This window comes from Hemitrygon akajei, chromosome 5, assembly GCF_048418815.1.
Source record: "Hemitrygon akajei chromosome 5, sHemAka1.3, whole genome shotgun sequence".
Taxonomy (NCBI): domain Eukaryota; kingdom Metazoa; phylum Chordata; class Chondrichthyes; order Myliobatiformes; family Dasyatidae; genus Hemitrygon; species Hemitrygon akajei.
In genome coordinates this window covers 58069627-58088537 of record NC_133128.1, presented here as the reverse complement: position 1 = coordinate 58088537, position 18911 = coordinate 58069627, and the positions used below count along the sequence as shown (strand labels likewise).

General features: G+C 39.5%; 1 protein-coding gene across 3 annotated transcripts in view; it reads left to right on the top strand.

The window, feature by feature from the left end:
- Nucleotides 1–18911, top strand: part of LOC140727819 (limbic system-associated membrane protein-like) — an 891146-nt gene that overhangs the window by 167241 nt on the left and 704994 nt on the right. The gene's annotated exons all lie outside the window — the stretch shown is intronic.

Genomic DNA, 18911 nt, shown 5'->3' with positions numbered 1-18911 from the left:
AATCTCGTGCTGAAACCCTCAAGTAGGATATCATCCTGAAATGGTGAATAGTAGCTTTCTTCTGTCAGAAATAATTCTTTTTGGACTACTGCATTTTATACTCTTTGTAACATTTTTCTATTTTTTTCTTAGTTAAAAGCTTTAGTCTTTTATGTTCTTACTGACTTGCATATACATTCCAAAGGATTCTTACTGTGTGATATAATACTTTACACTTGCAGGTTGTATCTTGTTACAACAGCTAATATCTAGTTTAGATTTTAATTTCTAAAGAACGGCCATCTAGTGTGGAGGTTGAATACTGAGTTACACCAGTATTTTTCTCACCAGCAATAGTGGTGAGCTGCGATAAATAAAGGAACCCTATTTGTGCAGCCTTCTTTCCATACCTCCGTGATTTAAAGGACTGAAAGGAGAAGGACAAAAAGTTTGAATTCCCCAGACATTTTGCACAAATGAAGTACTTTTGAAGTGCAAAGAGGAGAAAATCTGCAGATGCTGGAAATCCGAGCAACACACATAAATGCTGGAGGAACTCAGTACACCAGGCAGCATCTATAGAAAAGAACAGACTCAGCCCGAACCGTTGACTGTTTACTCTTTTCCATAGATACTGCCTGGCCTGCTGAGTTCCTCCAGCATCTTGTACGTGTTACTTTTGAAGTGCAATCAGCTTTGTATGTCGGAACAGCCAAAGCAGCTCATGCAGTAAACAGCAATGACTAGGCAATGGCCTAGAATTTTGATGGTGTTTGCAAAGGTGTATTAAGTGGTTGTAGTACACTGGACCTACTGACATTTGCTTATGGATTTGCAGCTGGGTGATTCATTGTCACTGTTGAATAAATGTTTTATGTTCTGTGCCTGCAAAGGTTAGCTGTAGGATGGGTTAGGGTAATAGCAAGACAGAACACAGAGAGTGAGAGTTAAGAATCCGGCCAGTCAATAAACAAAATAAGAGTTGGCTACTGGGAATTGAAAAGTTAAGAGAGACTATCGTTTCCGTCCATATGGTTGAGGGTGAGTACCAGGCTGTGATTGTTGATTGGTATGGGAAGCATCATTATCTGTATGGCACCAGCTGCTGAGTTATGTGTGTATCTGGATGCATACTCAGATGATTGGTCACAAGCCCCGATAACTGAGGACTTGCTTATGCCTATTTAAGTCAAGCAGAAGCAATTTTCATGGGTGCTTTGATGTCTGACTCTATATGAATGGCCTATAACTTTTGAATTAAAATTCCAAAAAATGGGGTCAATTAGCTTGCAAAAACATTACTATATGAGAAAAATTTTAGGTGTTTACTTTTCATTGCTGTTGATTACAGGATAAAGGTCGACCGAGGCAGAGGAACAAAACCCCCTTCGAAAAACTAACCCAATGCGTCATGCAGCACCTCACTGCCTTTTCACGTCAAGACCCAGTGCCAGAGAGTGTAGATGGGGATAGCTAGTAAAAAAGAGGTGTGTGGAAAGAGTGAGGCAGGGGCTGACTGACAATAGCTGGAACCAGATAAGCAGGGAGATAATGAGGAGATGGAGCCAGTGGGGGCTGTGGAGAAGTGTAGTTGGAAGATGGCGTCTAGTGGTTTTTAGGTAGACCCTGCAAAGGAAAGAGAAAGAATGGAGCAGATGGAGTCAAGTGGGTGAAGGGTGTATATGCAAGTAGATTGGAAAAATCAGGTTGGGGCTGAATCCCAGGAGACGGAATTTATAGAATGTCTACAAGATGGCTTTTTAGAGCAGCTTGTGGTTGAGCCCACTAGGTGAAAAGCAATTCTGAACTGGGTGCTGTGTAATATGCCTAATTTGATTAGGGAGCTTAAGATAAAGGAACCCTCAGCAAGCTATGATTATAACATGATCGATATATCCCAAAGATGTAGAAGTATACTAAAGAGAGGATGAGGCAACCGTGGCTGACAATGGAACTCAAGGACAGCATAAAAGCAAAGGAGAGAGCATACAATATAGTGAAACATTGGGAAGTTCGAGGATTAATAAACATTTGAAAACAAACAGAAGGCAACTGAAAGTGATAAGGAGAGAAAAGGTGAATTATGAAGGAAAGCTAACCAATAATATTAAAGGAGATAACAAAACATTTTTTTTTCAAATATATAAAAGTTAAAAGAGAAGTGAACGTGGATAATGGACCACTGGAAAATGTTGCTGGAAAATTATGCTGGAGAGGTAGTCAAGGGGTCAAAAGAATGGTGGAGCAACTTAATGTTTTCTTTTGCACCAGTCTTCATTATGGAAGACACTAGCAGTGTGCCAGGAATTTAGAAGTGTCAGGGGGCAGTAGTGAGGGTGTCGCTGCTAATTACTAAGGAGAAGGTGCTTGGGAAGGTGAAAGGTCTGAAGGTAGATAAATTACCAGAACCAGATGGACAACACCCCAGCATTCTGAAAGAAGTAGCTGAATAGATTGTGGGGACACTAGTAATGATCTTTCAAGAGTCACTAGATTGTGAAATAGTTACAGAAGACTAGAAAATTGTAAATGTCCCACTTCCCATTAAGAAGGGAGGGAAGCAGAAGAAAGGAAATTGTAGGCCAGGATTATTCTGACTTCAGTGGTTGGAATGATATTAAAGTCTATTATTAAGGATGAGGTTGCTGGATACTTGGAGGCACATGATAAAATAGGCCAAAGTCAGCATGGATTCCTTAAGGGAAAATTTTGCCTGACAAATCTGTTGGAATTCATTGAGAAAATAACAAGCAAGGTAGACAAAGGAGAGTTAGTGGATGTTCTTTACTTGGATTTTCAAAAGCCTTTTCACAAGGTGTCACACATGAGGCTGCTAAGCAAGGTAAAAGCCCCTGATATAGCAGAGAAGATATTGAATTTGTAGAAGATTAGCTGACTGGCAGGAGGCAAAGAGTGGGAGTAAAGGGAGCCTTTTCTGGTTGGCTGTCAGTGATTTGTGGTGTTCCACAGGGGTTGGTGTTGGGACCACATCTTTTCAAATTTTATGTGAATGATTTGGATGACATAATTGATGGCTTTGTGGCTAAATTTACAGACAATACAAAGGTAGGTGGAGGGGCAAGTAATGTTGAGAAAGCAGGGAATCTGCATAAGGACTTCGATTGGGAGAGTCAACAAAGATGTGACAGATGGAATATAGTGTAGGGAAGTGTATGGACATGCATCTTGGTAGGAAAAAGGAAGTAGGTTATTTTCTAAATGGCAAGAATATTCAGAAATTAGAGGTACAAAGGGACCTGGGAATGTTTGTGCAGTATTCCTTAAGGGCGAGTTAGAGGTAAGGAAGGCAAATGCAATGTTAGGGTAAAAGCAAGATGCTATAACAGCAAACATGTAATGCTGAGGCTTTACAAATCATTGGTCAGAACATACATAGAGTATTGTGAGCAGTTTTAGACCCCTTATTTAAGAAAAGATGTGCTGGCATTGGAATAAAGTCCGAACCTATTCAATCTTTTCTTATAACTCAGGTCCTCAAATCCCAGCAACATCCTTGTAAATTTTCTTTGTACTCTTTCAAACTTATTTACATCGTTCCTGCAGGTAGGTGACCAAAACTGCACACAGTACACCAAATTAGGCCCCACCAATGTCTTATACAACTTCAGCATAACATCCCATCTCCTTTCTTTAATATATTGATTTATGAAGGTCAATGTGCCAAAAGCTTTCTTTACGACTCTTTCTACCTGTGCCGCTACTTTTAATGAATTATGGACCTGCTTTCCCAGATTCCTTTGTCCTACCCCTCCTACAACCAAGTCTCACTAATGGCTACAATATAATAATTCCAAGTGTTGATGCATGCCCTAAACTCATCTGCCTTTTCTTGAATACTTCTTGCATTGAAATAAATGTAACTCAGAACATTAGTCACACCTTTTGATTCCTGATTTTGTCTGAGGTTATAGCAACAACTGTCTCCACAACCTCTCCACCACCTGTTCTGATACTCTGGTTCCCACCCCCCTGCAAACCATTGAGCCCCAACTCCTTAACACAGAGTGTTAAAAGCTGGAGTGAGATGCACCTCTTGCAGGTGAAGTCATCAGGGACACTGGAGAGCTCCCTGTCTTCCCACATACTGCAAAAAGAGCATTCAACTATCCTGCCAGGTATCCTACTGTTCTTACTGTGCAAATATTAAAAAAAGGAAATGATATATAAACTTGGGGATAATATCTGCCCATGCTTTTTTCACCATCTCTCTCTCAAGCCTCTCCTTGCTGAAGCCTTGAAGACCTAAAGCCTCAATTAACCACTTGAACACTGCTCACTCCAACAATGGCCACTCTCCTGGCCCCTGTCTTATATTTATTTGTCCTTGCCAATCTGATCGCTGATTGGCCACTACTCAAATGCCAAACTGCCTCAAGTCACTGAGTACATTTAAAGCTGAGGTTGATAGGTTCTTGATTTGTCAGGGCATCAAAGGTTATGGCAGAAGGCAGGAGAATGGGGTTGAGGAGGATAATATATCAGCCATGATGGAATGGTGGAGCAGACTCGATCGACCGAGTGGCCTAATTCTGCACCTATGTCTTAAGGTCTTATGGTTTAAGGGAAGACTGGAGGAAGAAACAGAGGATGGAAGGTGATAAGTAAGGAAGCAAGAGACTGCAGATCCTGTAATTAGGTAAGTAAAGATTTTGATAAGGCACCAGTTAAGGGAGAACACAGGAAATACAGGAAGTAAAGTGAATGTGTGTTAGGCAGTTGGAACCAAGTTGGGAGGGGGGAATTAAACTGGGTGCCAAGAGTCATGTAGGGGTGGTAATGAAAAGAGGGAAGTGACATGAACCTGGGAGAATAAAAAGAAAGAAAAAGGTGAACAAAAAGTGTGTGTTATCTGAAACAGGAACATCCAAAAAACCACATCATTAGGTTGTAGGCTTTCCATGTAGAACACTGGGTGCTGTTCCTCTATTTTTCAGTTGTTTCCACCACTACAATGAAGAAAGCCAGGGACAAGCAGGTCATTGGGAATGGTAGTTGAAATGGCATGCAACTGAGATCTCAAGATGACCATTAGAATTAATTACCAATTCTGATCTGATCTTCAAATATTGTCCTGAGATCATTTTGTCAACCTGAAACATATTGGACTCGAGCAAAGGTATCCTTGCAGGCATAACTATTATTAATGGCATTCAATGATTCTTTTTCTGTTTATGCTTCTTGATAGGTCTTGATATGCCACGTACTTTTGGGATATTTGTGTTTCTCTGGGCCTTGAAATAACTACATAGTGCAAGGTGCTGTGGTAGGTGTATATCTGGATGTTCTGCGAAGATGATAAGTGAAATGTATTATCCTAATCACCAACCTGAGTTAATTTATTTTATAAATAAAATATTGCCCTCTTCTTATGTACCCTGGATATTGTCTGTTCCCTGTGGAAGGGATGAGCGTGTACTTAAAATTTCTTTAACAGCCTCATAATTAATTACTCACCTGATTGTGAATTTCTTTCCTTTTGTACTGCCATCAAGAAAGCAGAATGCCAACCACGAATCATCTAAAAGTGAATGTTTGTAAACATTCTCTTGCATTGTTGAAAATCTCTTACAAGACTTTCCCTTCAGCCCTCCCTTCTCTGGCCACTACTCAATGCTCTGTGTAGTTTCCCAGCTTGCAATGCGGTGCGGACTGATATCTGAAAAAGATATTGGCTTATGAGTGGTTTTCCACTACACTGCTTTCATTTTATAGAGATTTTCAAGTTTTCTGCTTCTGATGGCAATGTAGTGTTTCTATTCTTAATTTGTCTGGTTGATTTTTATTTTTGTTTTAAGGTTTGCAGCATTTCTCTCCTGGGCACCATGTTTTTTGTTAGAGTTAGTGGGTCAAACATTCATATCAGCCAAGATCTAAATCATCCACACTGTCTGCACACCAGTTGTTAATGGCAGAGGTCATGTTAAATTCTGATTATGCACAAATATTAAGTGATGTGCCACTGCAGATGGTAAAAATAAAATGAGGAATATGCAGTATTGGATCGAATCAAATGGCAACAGTCAATGCTGGCATACTTGGACCTGGTAAAAGTGAAACATCTCTACCATTCTTGTGAGCAATTTGTTAGTGAACAGAAAACTCTAATTTGAAGAAGTCCTTACCTGCTATGTCAGAAAAATTGTCATTCAGAACTTCATCAGTGTATTTTCACCTGCCCAATTTCTATTGCTAAGATGTTGAACCAAAGGAAGGAGAGATGTCTCCGAGAGAGGTCAACGCTGGCTATCTGCAGATACTCCGAAGTGATTGGAATAAATATAGCATTACAAAAGCCACAAATCATAAACACAAGAAATACGCTGGAAATCCAGTGTAACACACGTAAAATGTTGGAAGAGCTCCTTCATCAAGAGTCTTGACTGGAAACGTTGACAATTTATTTCCCTCCATAGATGCTGCCCGACCTGTTGAGTCCCTCTAGCATTTTATGTGTGTGTTACTCTTGCATTACTGGAAATTTGGCTCTTTTTATAGGGCCAATTGGCATTTCTGGAAGATAGGTGGAGAATTTTAGACAGTCTTTTCAGGAGATATATAGAGAGACAAGAATACACTAGCAGAATAAATATTAAAGCAAAACTGAGAAGTGATACTTGTAGCAATCTCTGTACTTAAAACTCTGCATTGAATGCATGAATAATCAATAATAATTCAGGCTAGTAAAATTTCAATTTGCAGTAGAAAACTACATAATTTCAAGAATGTTCTTGAAGCTTAGGTTTACCCAACACATGAGGCAACTTTTCCTAATTTAATAAGGCAAGTAGTTCAACATTTCAACGGAAGATTTTTTTTTGAAACTTGATTAGGATAATGAATATATTCACTGAAGCATGCCATTGTTTCTGGAGGAATTTCTGGAACGAAAAGCTGACATTTTGATTTATTGAAAGAATGTAATTAATGTCTATGAAAAGCAATTACAAAAGATGACAAATTTCCCAGTCAATGTTATTCTAATGTTAATTTGGAAGTTCTGTCTCCTTTTGCAATTGTTTTTGTTTTAGATTTGACAGTTTGTTTTGGCATGTACATTTCAAAATGTACATCATTGCCTTTACTTGAGGTTGTGAAAGAAGCTATAGAAATTCAATTCATTCCACTTTTAAAATTGTTAAATGTCTTCCTTTGTGTTCATTCCTATGCATGGAGATAAACTGTGGAACACTTTCACAGGTGGCGGCTGCCAATTGGTTACCCCTCTCAAGTGGTCATTCCTCATGGAAAACTCAGTCAAAGAATGTTGGCAGGCATTAATCAGTATGATCACCTTGATTAATCATCATCGTTGGCTGACCTGATGCCCAGCCATAGTCTTTCTGGATGGACAGTTTGATTAAACTAAGACCACAAGTCATAGGAGCAGAATTAGGCCACTTGTCTTTTGAGTTTGCTCCGCCATTCCACCATGGCTGACTTTCCTGTTCTCTCCTGTAGCCTGATGAACCAAGAACCAATCAATATCTGCTTTAAAAATACTCAGTGACTTGGCCTTCACAGCTGTCCGTGGCAATGAATTCCATAGATTCACCACTCTCTAGCTAAAGAAATTCCTTCTCATCTTTGTTCTAAATGAATGTTCCTCTATTCTGAGGCTGTGCCCTCTGGTCTTAGACTGACCCACAATAGTAAACATCCTCACCACAACTACTCCTTCTAGGCCTTTAAATATTTGATAGGTTTCAATGAGATCCCCTCTCATTCTTCAAAACTGCAGCGGGTACAGGCACAGAGCAATCACACACTCCTCATATGTTAACCCATTCATTCTCGGAATCATTCTTGTACGTCTCCTCTGGACCCTCTCCAATGCCAGCACATCTTTTCTTAGGTCAGGGGTCCTAAATTGCTCACAGTACTTAAGAAGAGAGGGAGGCAGAAGCAAGGAAATTATATGTCAGTTGGTCTGACTTCAGTGGTTAGAAGATTTTGTAGTCCTTTATGAAAGGTGAGGCTTTGGAGTACATAGAGGTGCAAGATAAAGTAGGCATGGTTTCCTGAAGGAGAAGTCTTGCTTGACAAATCTGTTGGAATTCTTTGCATTGCCTTATAAAGTCTCAGCATCAAGTCCTTGGTCGTATATTTTAATCCTTTTGAAACATTGCATGAGCCTCCCTTACCACCGACACAACCTGCAAGTTAACCTTTAGGGAACCCTACACAAGGCCTCCCAAGTCCCCTTGAGCCTTTAAGTTTTGAATTTTCTCCCCATTTAGAGAATAGTCGATGCTTTTATTCCTTCTACCAAAGTGCATGAACATGTATCTACATACACAATCTTCCAGCTGTCACTTCTTTGCCCATTCTCCCAATATGTCCAATTCCTTCTGCAGACTCCCTTCTTCCTGAACACCACCTGTCCCTTCATCTATCTTTGTATCATCTGCAAACTTGACCACAAAGCCATGAATTTCATCCTCTAAATCATTAACATATAATGTGAAAGGAAGCAGTCCCAATACCGACTCCTGCAGAACACCACTTGTGACTGGCAGCCAACCAAAATAGGCCTACTTTAATCCAGTTCATTGCCCCTTGCTAATCAGCTAATTTTTTAGCCATGTTAGTATCTTTGCTGTAGTACCACGGGCTCTTATTTTGTTAAGCAGCCTCATGTTTGAGAGCCCTTCTGAAAATCCAAGTAAACAACATCCACTGACTTTTCTTTGTCCTGCCTGTTATTTCTGCAAAGAATTCCAACAGATTTGTCAGGCAAGACTTCCACTTAAGGAAACCATGCCGACTTTATCTTGCACCTCTATGTACTCCATATCCTTCATAAAGGACTCCAAAATCTCCTAACCTCTGAAGTCAAACCAACTGACATATAATTTCCTTGCTTCTGCTTAAAGAATGGAGTGATATTTGCAACTTTTCTCTCCTCCAAAACCATTCCAAAATCTAGTGATTCTTGAATAATCATTACTAATGTCTCCATAACCTCTCCAGACCTTTCAGCTTCCCAAACACCTTTTCCTTAGTAATAGCAACTATACTCACTTCTGCCTCCTGACTCTCTTCAATTTTTTGCATACATTTCTGCTAATGTCTTTGACAGTAAAGACTAATGCAAAATGCATAGTATGTTCATCTGCCATTTGTCCCCCATAACTACCACCCAAGCATCATTTTTCAGTGGTCCAATATCCAATTTCATCTCTCCTTTACTCTTCATAGATATAAAAAGTATTTTGGTATCCTCTTTGATATTATTGGCTAGCTTACCTTCATATTTCATCATCTTACACTCCCCCCCCCATTTTAGTTGCCTTCTGTTGGTTTTTAATAACTTCCCAATCCCCTAACTTCCTAATTGTTGCTATATTATATGCTCTCCCTTTTGCTTTTATGCTTGTCACCCATAGTTGCTACATCTTCCATTTAGAATACTTCATCTTTGTGATGAATCTAACCTGCACCTTCTGAATTGCCCCCAGAAACTCTGGCCATTGCTGTTCTGCCTTCATCCCTGCTAATGTTCCCTTCCAATAAACTTTGCCCATCTACTCTCATGCCTCTATAATTCCCTTTACTCTAATGTAATACTGATACATCTGACTTTATCTTCTCTCTCTCAGTCTGCAGGGTGAATTCAATCATATTATTATCACTGTCTCCCCAGTGTCCCTTTATGTTAAGCTTCCTAATCAAAGCTGGTTCAATGCACAGCACCCAATTCAGTATTGTCTTTCCGCTAGTGGCTCCACCACAAGCTACTTGAAAAAGCTATCCCATAAGCATTCTACAACTTCTGTCTCTCGGGATCCACATCAACCAGATTTTCCCAATCTACCTGCATACTGAAATCTGCCATAACTACAAACATTGTCCATAGTACACGCCTTTTCTATTTCCATTGAAATGTATAGCCCACATCCTACCTACTGTTTGGGGGCCTGTATATAACTTTCATCAGGGAATTTTTTACTCTTGCAGTTTCTTAATTCTACCCACAAATATTTAACATCTTTTGAATCTATGTCACCTCTTTCTAAGGATTTGATTTCATTTTTTACCAACAGGGTCACGCCAACCCCTTTGCCCACCTGTCTGTCCTTTCGATACATTGTAGCATTGGATGTAAAGCTCACAATTGTGATCTTTTTTCAGCCATGTCTCAGTAATGTCCACAACCTGCCAGTTTCTAACTGCAGGAGAAGATAGTCCACCTTATTCTGTATACGGCATGCATTCAGATATAACGCTTTCATTACTGTTTTTGATTTTTCCCCCATGTTACACTTCAACTCATCCTACTGACTGCAATTTTTCTGTAATATCTGCCTCATTCTCACTACATGCTGTATACCAATTGCCACATACTCATCCCCATAATTCCTATTTCCATCCCCCTGTAAACTTAACGAATGCCCTCCCTACAGCTCAAGCAAACCTGCAAAGAAGAATATCGGTCCCCCTCAGAAGCTAATGCTTCCCTTGCCTCATCAAGAAGCACTGAAGCCACTCACTTTGGCCGTGCTTGTATCCAGCTGAGTTAGTGTGCACTAGGGATTGACCCCACAGTTTTTCTGTTGAGCCGTGCACACGTTCCCCAAACCTTACATTGACTACCTCAGCTGCAGATGGAATTGCAGTTTATTTTTAGCATGTGGAGAACTGCTCAACTAGCTATGTGAAGGCATTCTTGTTGGCTAGGATGTTTCCTCCTCCACAAGGAGATTCAAAATGCATTTTAATGTTGTGCCTGACTTCAGTAAGAGAAATCTTTTGAAAAATTAATATTTTCCTTAACTTTGTTTCAGTAGGCATGCAAGTGATTTTTAACGCTAAGGCACTGAAGGTCTTTTATCAGAGTAGTAATGTACGCTGAATAAGAAGTACATCAGTACATAAGTTGGTGCATTGTTAATAACTAGAAAAAAAAATCAAGGTTACTGAAGGTTCACATTTCTGTATGTATGTACAGTATATTTTAACATGTATTTTTATGAGAGGATGTATCATATGGAACACTTGTACCTATGCATAGAGTAATTGAGGACAAATATCCAATGTTTTTCCAATTATATTTTTGAAAATAAAATCATCTTATTGCCAATAATGTAGATAAAATGATGCCCTGTGCTCCATTTCCTACCATCACTGCTGTGATAAGTGAGTTGAGGGCCTCAATTGGTCAGAGTTGACCATGGATATTGCATACTAGCTGTCTAGATACACAATCCTGGACAGTATCATACGGAGAGCAAGCTGTTGCCCATGTAGTAATTCCCCTCTCCATGCATCCGATGAACCCAGTGAAATGGCAGAGACCAATACAGTTTGGTACTGGCAGCATCACAGGAGTTGCTAGTCAGCATTGAACCCAATGTAGGACTACCTTAGGGACTCCAACTCTGGATTTTTCCCTTGGGGTTTACTCCCAAAGCCTTCCCCATGAGTGGGTATAGCCGCAAGGCAGTGAAGGTTTGTGATCAGAGTTTTCGTTCTCCTAGAAAAGCTGCCAGCCTGGGCTGACAAGCCCCATCTGCCTGAAGTGACAGGTTTTAAAGTGCCATTAACCCACCTTTTCCCCTTCTCCTGTCAGTAGAAACGGTTCTGCCAAGCTTAGTAGCTAAGCCACACATGAAGGCTTAGAGCTGGACTTGACTGTCAGAGGCTATTTGAGTTGCACACCATTGGGAGTATTTAATAGGTAGTGGGAGCTTGTCCCCATTACCACCCCGGGCTATAAGAACATTAAGCATTAGTGGTGTATTTGTATAGTGCAGATACATAATGTTGATGACATGATAATATCATAATGTCGGTATAGGTGATCTCGGTCTCAGAAGCATATAATATAGAAGGACAGGGATCCATGTATCCTGGTAGAGCACTAGTTTTGATCTTCACTCTTTTCTTGAATCAATTAAAATTATGCTGGCATAAAGGTAACGATGATTTTCATCATTTGTGATTGTATTGGGTTTGCTGACCGCAAAGTTCTCAACTCAAACAAAACCCTATCGGATATAAATAGCTACTAATACTTTAAAGGGAGATACTATAACTACACAATCTTGAAAGACTAGTTTACTTCACTCTTAATTCTTCATGCCAATACAAACTATGTGAGAGGTGGGTTCTCTTTCCCTACCAAGGAGAAGACATTTCAAGCTAACAGTTATTTTTTTTCAGTAATACACATTTAAATCCAAACAACATTTTTAAAATACATTTAAAGCTCACAAAGGATTTCTATCTTAAACATTTCCCAATTCTCACAAAGGATTTCTATGTTGAACAATTGAATAATTATCTTGAATCTTGAAACATTATGAAACATTTTCAAATTACAATCCATTTCTATAACACAAACCATTTCCAAAACACAAAGCACAAAGAATTTCTCAAACTTAAAAGATTAAGGATTTCCAAAGCACAGGGATTTTTTTTGTGTGCCATACTCTGCCAGAGCCTCAGCAACCACTTTTTTTTTCAGGTGGTTGTCTTGGAGGAAAGATTCTGTAAGTGGTCCCCCACGTCCTCCTCACAGTGCAGTGGTTTTTTTTTTACAAGGCCGAGTTCTGAGCTCGACACTCAACCCGGCACGGATGGAAAGCGTGTCCGGGAGCGGCCCGACTGGATTCGAACTTGGGAACCTTCACTCAGAGTCAGGCGCTGATGTCACTGCGGCACCAGCCGGTAAAACACAGGTACAATTCCTATAAACTAAAAGACTTGCCAAAGATGCAGACAAACCAAAGCTAGAGGAATGGATTCTAGTTCTTCCATGTTTCTTGATACTCCTTATCCCATTCTGAGTAACGCTGAACTGCTCTTTACATTTATACCCTTTCTAGCCACTTGGTTGTGTTCACAAGAAGTGATATTTCTTCAGATATCAGTTTTGAAACCATTTTTATAGATATGATCTCAGCTAGCTAAAATTAATGCTGTAAAGCTAACTTCTGAGCACATAAATCTCTACAGCTACACATCAGATATTGATATGCTAAACAATATTACTCATCTGTTCTATGAGCTTCCTTGAACTAAGCAACTTAAGAGTCAGCCTGGCTGTTTGAAACGACCCAAGTTAAACAACCCATTGTCTTATACTGTACTCATGAGGAATAATGAAGCAGGCACAGTGACTCTTTACAGATAGATGGCCTACAAAATACAGAGCCTATTTGCAAAGCTGTCCTATAAAGAATGCTTTTCATTCACTTTTTAAAAACTGAAGACTGACTTCCATTTACAACCAGCAGTTATACAAACTTGGTAGTTGGAAGTTTACTTACAACTGTTTCATCTTACAAGATGCTGTATTTGGAAAGCAAAGTTAGCAAAAAAAAGAGTGAATATCTATCACGCATTGACATCTGCCTTCACAGAGAGGTAGATATATAGATGTGAGAAACAATCCATATCCTGAAGGGTCTCATCATGGAGCCTTATATTCAGAGGTCATTACAATTGAACCTACTGGCACTGTAGCTATGCACCCTAGCATACCTTACTGATGCTGTGATAGAAGCAGAATCAAAACACAACGAGGGTAGTTCATTCTTTCTCTTGAGCCTGCTCCAACATTCAGTACGAGCACAGCAAATCATGTGCCTGAACTCCACTTCCCTGCACATCCTTCCATTTGCCTGATTTTCTTAGTGCCAAAAGTCTATCAGTCTTGAATAAAGTAAATGATTGATTATCTGCAGCTCCTGGAGTTGAGTTTCATCCTTTGCATTCAGCTGCTCATGGAAGATATTCCAGTGGGATTGACACTAGTGATTCCTGTCAGGTCAGTTGCATTCCTTGCATTGTGATCAAATATAATGGATTTTTCAGGCCCAAGTTCGTGAGCTTGTTAGCAGCACCATCCAGCTGCTAAGTCAGTTGATTGTGAATACAGAGTTCCTTCTAAGAGATTCAAGAAACACTGTTGGCCCAGTGTTGAGTCTACATGAGTAGAAACTTATATCATTCTGATTTTAATGATTTCTTTTTCTGAAAACCCAAACATCTTTGTCATAGCATTCAGACGTGGCCAGAGGAGTGAGTGAAAATATAATGCCAACATTAAAAAGGGACATGTCCCACTACTTTATAAAGTTATCTTTTTGTTATTTAATTTGCTTAGCTTTGTCCCAACTCCACACATTAATTTAAAACTGTGTTTGATGTTACTTGTTGATGCACACTATTATACAGGAAATGTAATGCTTTTGATTGACTGTAACTCTTCCATTTATGTCAGTCAGCAAATCAATGGCAACAGATCTATGGTTGAGTAACCCATCAAACAATATTGGAAACAAAAAGACCAATGGGTGACTGCTTCAGCCAATCACACCAAAGGCATATATTCTATGATCAAGTCCTTCCACAAGGCAATGGCCAAATTTAGGTGTTCTTGCCGATAATTTATGTGCGGCTTCAGCAAGGACTTATGAAAGCAGACATTACTTTGTGTTTAAGTACATGAGAATAAATATCTTGTTCCAGTTATATAAAGTTCTGCTGAGACAGCATATGGAATATTGTTTACAGGTCTCTACATAAGTTGGAATATGGAGGAAGGATTCAACACATTGATTCCTGGGAAGGGGGTGTGGGTGGGCAGTAGCCTATTTTATGAGGAAAGATTAAGCAATATGGCCTCTGCTGAGAATTAAAGGTGATCTCATTGAAACATATACAATTCTTATGGAATTGGGCAGGGTGGTTGGAGAGTTTGTTTCCTAGGCTAAAGTGTCCAGAACCAGGAGTTACAGTCTGAAAATAAGAGGCTAGACATTGAGAACTTCATCCGGGGTTACTAAGTCTTTGCAATCTGCTACCCAACAGACCTTGGTCTGTCAGCCACTGAGTACATTCGTCAGATATTGATCAATTGTTGGATAGTTAGGTAATCAAGGATGTTGGGGTTAGTGCAAGAAAATACACTGAGGTAAAAGATCAGCTGCAATCTTATTAATTGATGGTGCAGGTGTGCCAAACCAAATCATACACTTTTGCTATTTCTTATCTTTTTGGTATAATAATGATAATCAAATATTAAAGTAAATTCAGTGTATGTATTGAAAGGCACTAGTATTATGCCAAATATTCGATACATTAAAAATATGATTGTGTATGGCACAAAAAGGCACTAAAATGTAAAGGAGCTCCTGAATGGATTTGGAATAAGAGTCATCTATACTCTTATCTGAAAGTCCTGCAGCGGCTTTCTAGTATCTTGTTTTAACTAAGGCAGAAGACTGATGCAAAGTCCAGAGAAGGGAGCTAAAGAGCCAATTATGGTATTTATTGGGGATGAATAAATGGTAACTGCTAATGAAATAATCAAGGCTTGCTTTTGTCCAAGCAATAACAATTCCCAGATAGGAATTGTATACAAGTTTAAAAGCAAAGGGCTGCTCACAGGAAGTTTCCAGTATTGCAGAGAAAGATGAGTTAGGTGTGACAGTCTACCAATGGAGGTTTGAAGAACTTATTCTTGTAGTGGGTGATGAGCAGATAAAAAAGAAAGAAGCAGAATTCTGAGCATTTCTCACAGGCTAAATTTAATATGAACTGTTTTTCCAATTCAGAAACTGGAGTGAAGAACAAATTGGTTATCATCATGCTGAGGAGCTTTGCCTTCAATGAACTCAGAGTCATTGACTCATGCTATCACTGCATTTGAGTTCAGTGGCTGAGAACATGCCAGGGAACCATGAATCTACCTTACAACAATTATGAATATTGAAAGTACAGCATGTCTCAGTTGAAGTTGCTCGTTAGTGATGAAACAATCAAAGAAGGCAACTGGCAGGACACTGGGGGAGCAGAAGCTTGAATTGATTGGAAGTGAAACAATTAATCATCAGGTTTCTGGAACAAAGTAACTGCAGGGTAAAAACCAGCATCCAATAGGCATGAAAAAAAGTTTTTTTTAAAAATTCTACCTCTTGGAATAAAAAGTAACAGAAGCAAGACAGAAATAACATCTTATTGAACTTATTCAGGTCTGAGTTCAGTAGACTTTTTAAATGCAAGGGATTCAAATGATAGAGTGAACAGGTGGAGTTGTAGAATTGGGGGTCAGTTTTAAACTATGAATTGTGGGTGTTATGGGCCACTGCTGCCCTTTGGTTATTCAGTAGACCCCATGTATAGGCTACAAGTATTCTTCACCAGTGAATCTAGTAAATTATAGGTTTGTTTAGCAATGATAAGGTTTGGCAAATATCAGTTACAGGCTTGGAATGTAACAGTGATGGAAAATAAATTAATTACATATCATCGTCTTAAGTATTATGATGCAAACAATTTAATGTTCAATAGAGCTGCGACAATAATAAAAGGTTGACATTGTGCAGAAAATCAATGCCAAATGGATCAACAATGAATATAGAAAATGCTGGAAACACTCATGAGGCCAGGAAGCAGAAGCAGAGAATAAAAGATGGTTTAAATTAAATGACATTTTGTACTACAGTATGTATGCCATTCAAGGTTATTCATTACAATAGAAAATGTAGAGTCACTGTGTGGGTATAAAGCATCTTGATATGTACATCAAAAGGAGTGATTGTGTGGTTCTGGAAGTAATTATAAGAAACTTCTATTTGTACAAAAATATCACATTTACAGTGCACTCTGAATATTGAAAATATAGATCTGCAACTTTAAACTACAAAGTATTCCTGTGAGCAGATACAAAGCACATTATATCTATCTGTTGATTTATGGGAGGTGAGTATTGCTGGCAAGGTATTTGTTAATTACCCTTCAGAAGATGACTATGCAACATCCTTCTGATCTATGTTAAGGGATATTGACATTTGGACAAAGAGATGAAGGGACCATATGACAGGTATAGGGGACTACTGATGAGGGAGGTCTGTCATAAGTATAAAATGTGTAGAGAGATGCTTTAAAAGGAAATTAGGCTGAAAGGGATACAACAAATGATTGACTGACAGGATGAAGGTAAATCCAAAGGAATATTATCAGAATATTAAAGAGTAAAATAATTACAAGTGCAAGAGTACGGCTTATTAGGGACAACGTGAACAATCTTCATAGGGACTTAGAATGTATAGGTGAGGTCCAAACTGAATGGTTTTCTTCATTTCATAAAGGAAACGGACTTTTTTTGCAGAATTCAGTGCAAGTCTCTGTAAATAAGAGGGAGTACTCAATAAATTGCTTGACTTAAACAGACAGACAGATAGACTTCACTGATCCCGAGGGAAATTGGGTTTCGTTAAAGTCGCACCAACCAAGGATAGTGTAGAAATATAGCAATATAAAACCATAAATAATTAAGTAATAATAAGTAAATTATGCCAAGTCCAGGGCCAGCCTAAAGATCTGGAAGCTACATGAGGCCAGAGAAGAGAACTCTGGGGTTCTCACCGATGATTTTAAATCTTTCCTGGACAAAAGTGAGGTACCAAATGACTGGAGGACAGCAAATTTGGACAACCTTTTCAAGAAAGACAGCAGAGAAATTCCTGGTAACTGTTGACATGTGAGCCTAACCTCTGTAGTATCGAAGACACTGGGGAAAATGTTCTGAAGGAAATGATTAATGATTATGTGAAAATGCAAGGATGAATCAGGCATTGGCAATATACCTTTGTCAAAGGTAAATCCTGTATTACCAATTTGCTTGAATTCTTCAATGAGGTAACAAACTTTACAATGGCAGGGCAGTAGCTGTGATTTGCATGAAATTTAGTAGAGTCTTTAATGAGGTTTTACATGGGAGACAGGTTCAAAAGATTAAGGTCCATGGGATCCCTAATTGGCCTGGCAATAGGAGACAGAGTGTTAGAAATGTTGTTTTTGAAACTCAGTGTCTGTGCTGTGTTTTGTCCCAGAGAGATCCGTGCCTGGAACATTACTACCTGCAATTTAAGTGAATGACTTTGATGTGAATGTCGGAGGTGAGATCAATACTCTCTTGTATGACATGAAGATTGGCAGGTTTGTTGTCGATGTGAAAGGTAGTCTGAAGCTGCAGGGTGATATCAAAGTATTGGTGAATTGGGCTGAAAAATGGCAGGTGTAGAAACAACCGACTGCATGTGCTGGAATCTGGAGCAATGAACATTGTGATGGAGAAACCCAGGGGACCGAGCAGCATATATGCGTGGAAAGGGATTTTGGGTCTAACTTACATCAGGACTGAAAGAGGAAAGGGGAGACGGCCAGAGCAGTAAGGAGAACGGGAGGGGTGAGACTGGAGTCTAAGCTGATTGGTAGACTGAGAAGAGGTACAAGATGACAGGTAAGTCCACAAGGGAGGAAAGCAGCGCTGGTGGGGAACTGGGAGAGATTGTCAAGTGAATGATAGATGGACGTAGCAAAGAGAGGAGAGAGAAAAAAAATGAGAGGCAGTTGTAGAAAGGTAAAGAGGATGGGAATATGATGATTGGAGACCACTGCTGCGGGAGATAAGCAGGATTGCAAAGGGCTACCAGTGCTGGACTCTGAAGGTCATAATGGGAACCATTAGGGGAGGGATGAAAGACAGATGGACCAGTTAGTGGAGGGGAGAGGGGGAGGTGGTGGGAGAAAGCCTGTGGGTGAATTGTAAGTATTGTAGGTGGATGGAATGAAAATATGTGATGTGTAACTGGGGGAGGTGGGTTGACAGAAAGGGGACAAAAATGGGAGGAATGGAGAAGGATTGGAATGGAAGAGAGAGGGAAAGAAACTGGGTAGACGGTTGCACTGGGTTGTAGACTAACCATATGACATGCCATTCCTCTAGTTTGAGTTTGGCCTCGTCTTAATCCCAGACATGGACCAACACGGATTGGTCAGCATGAGAACTGTGCAATGTATGTGACAAATAAAGCAAATCTTTAAATAAAATGAAAAATATACTGATGTGCCAAGATCTCTTTGTCTTTGAAATAGAGACAGAGGAATTAAATTGGGAT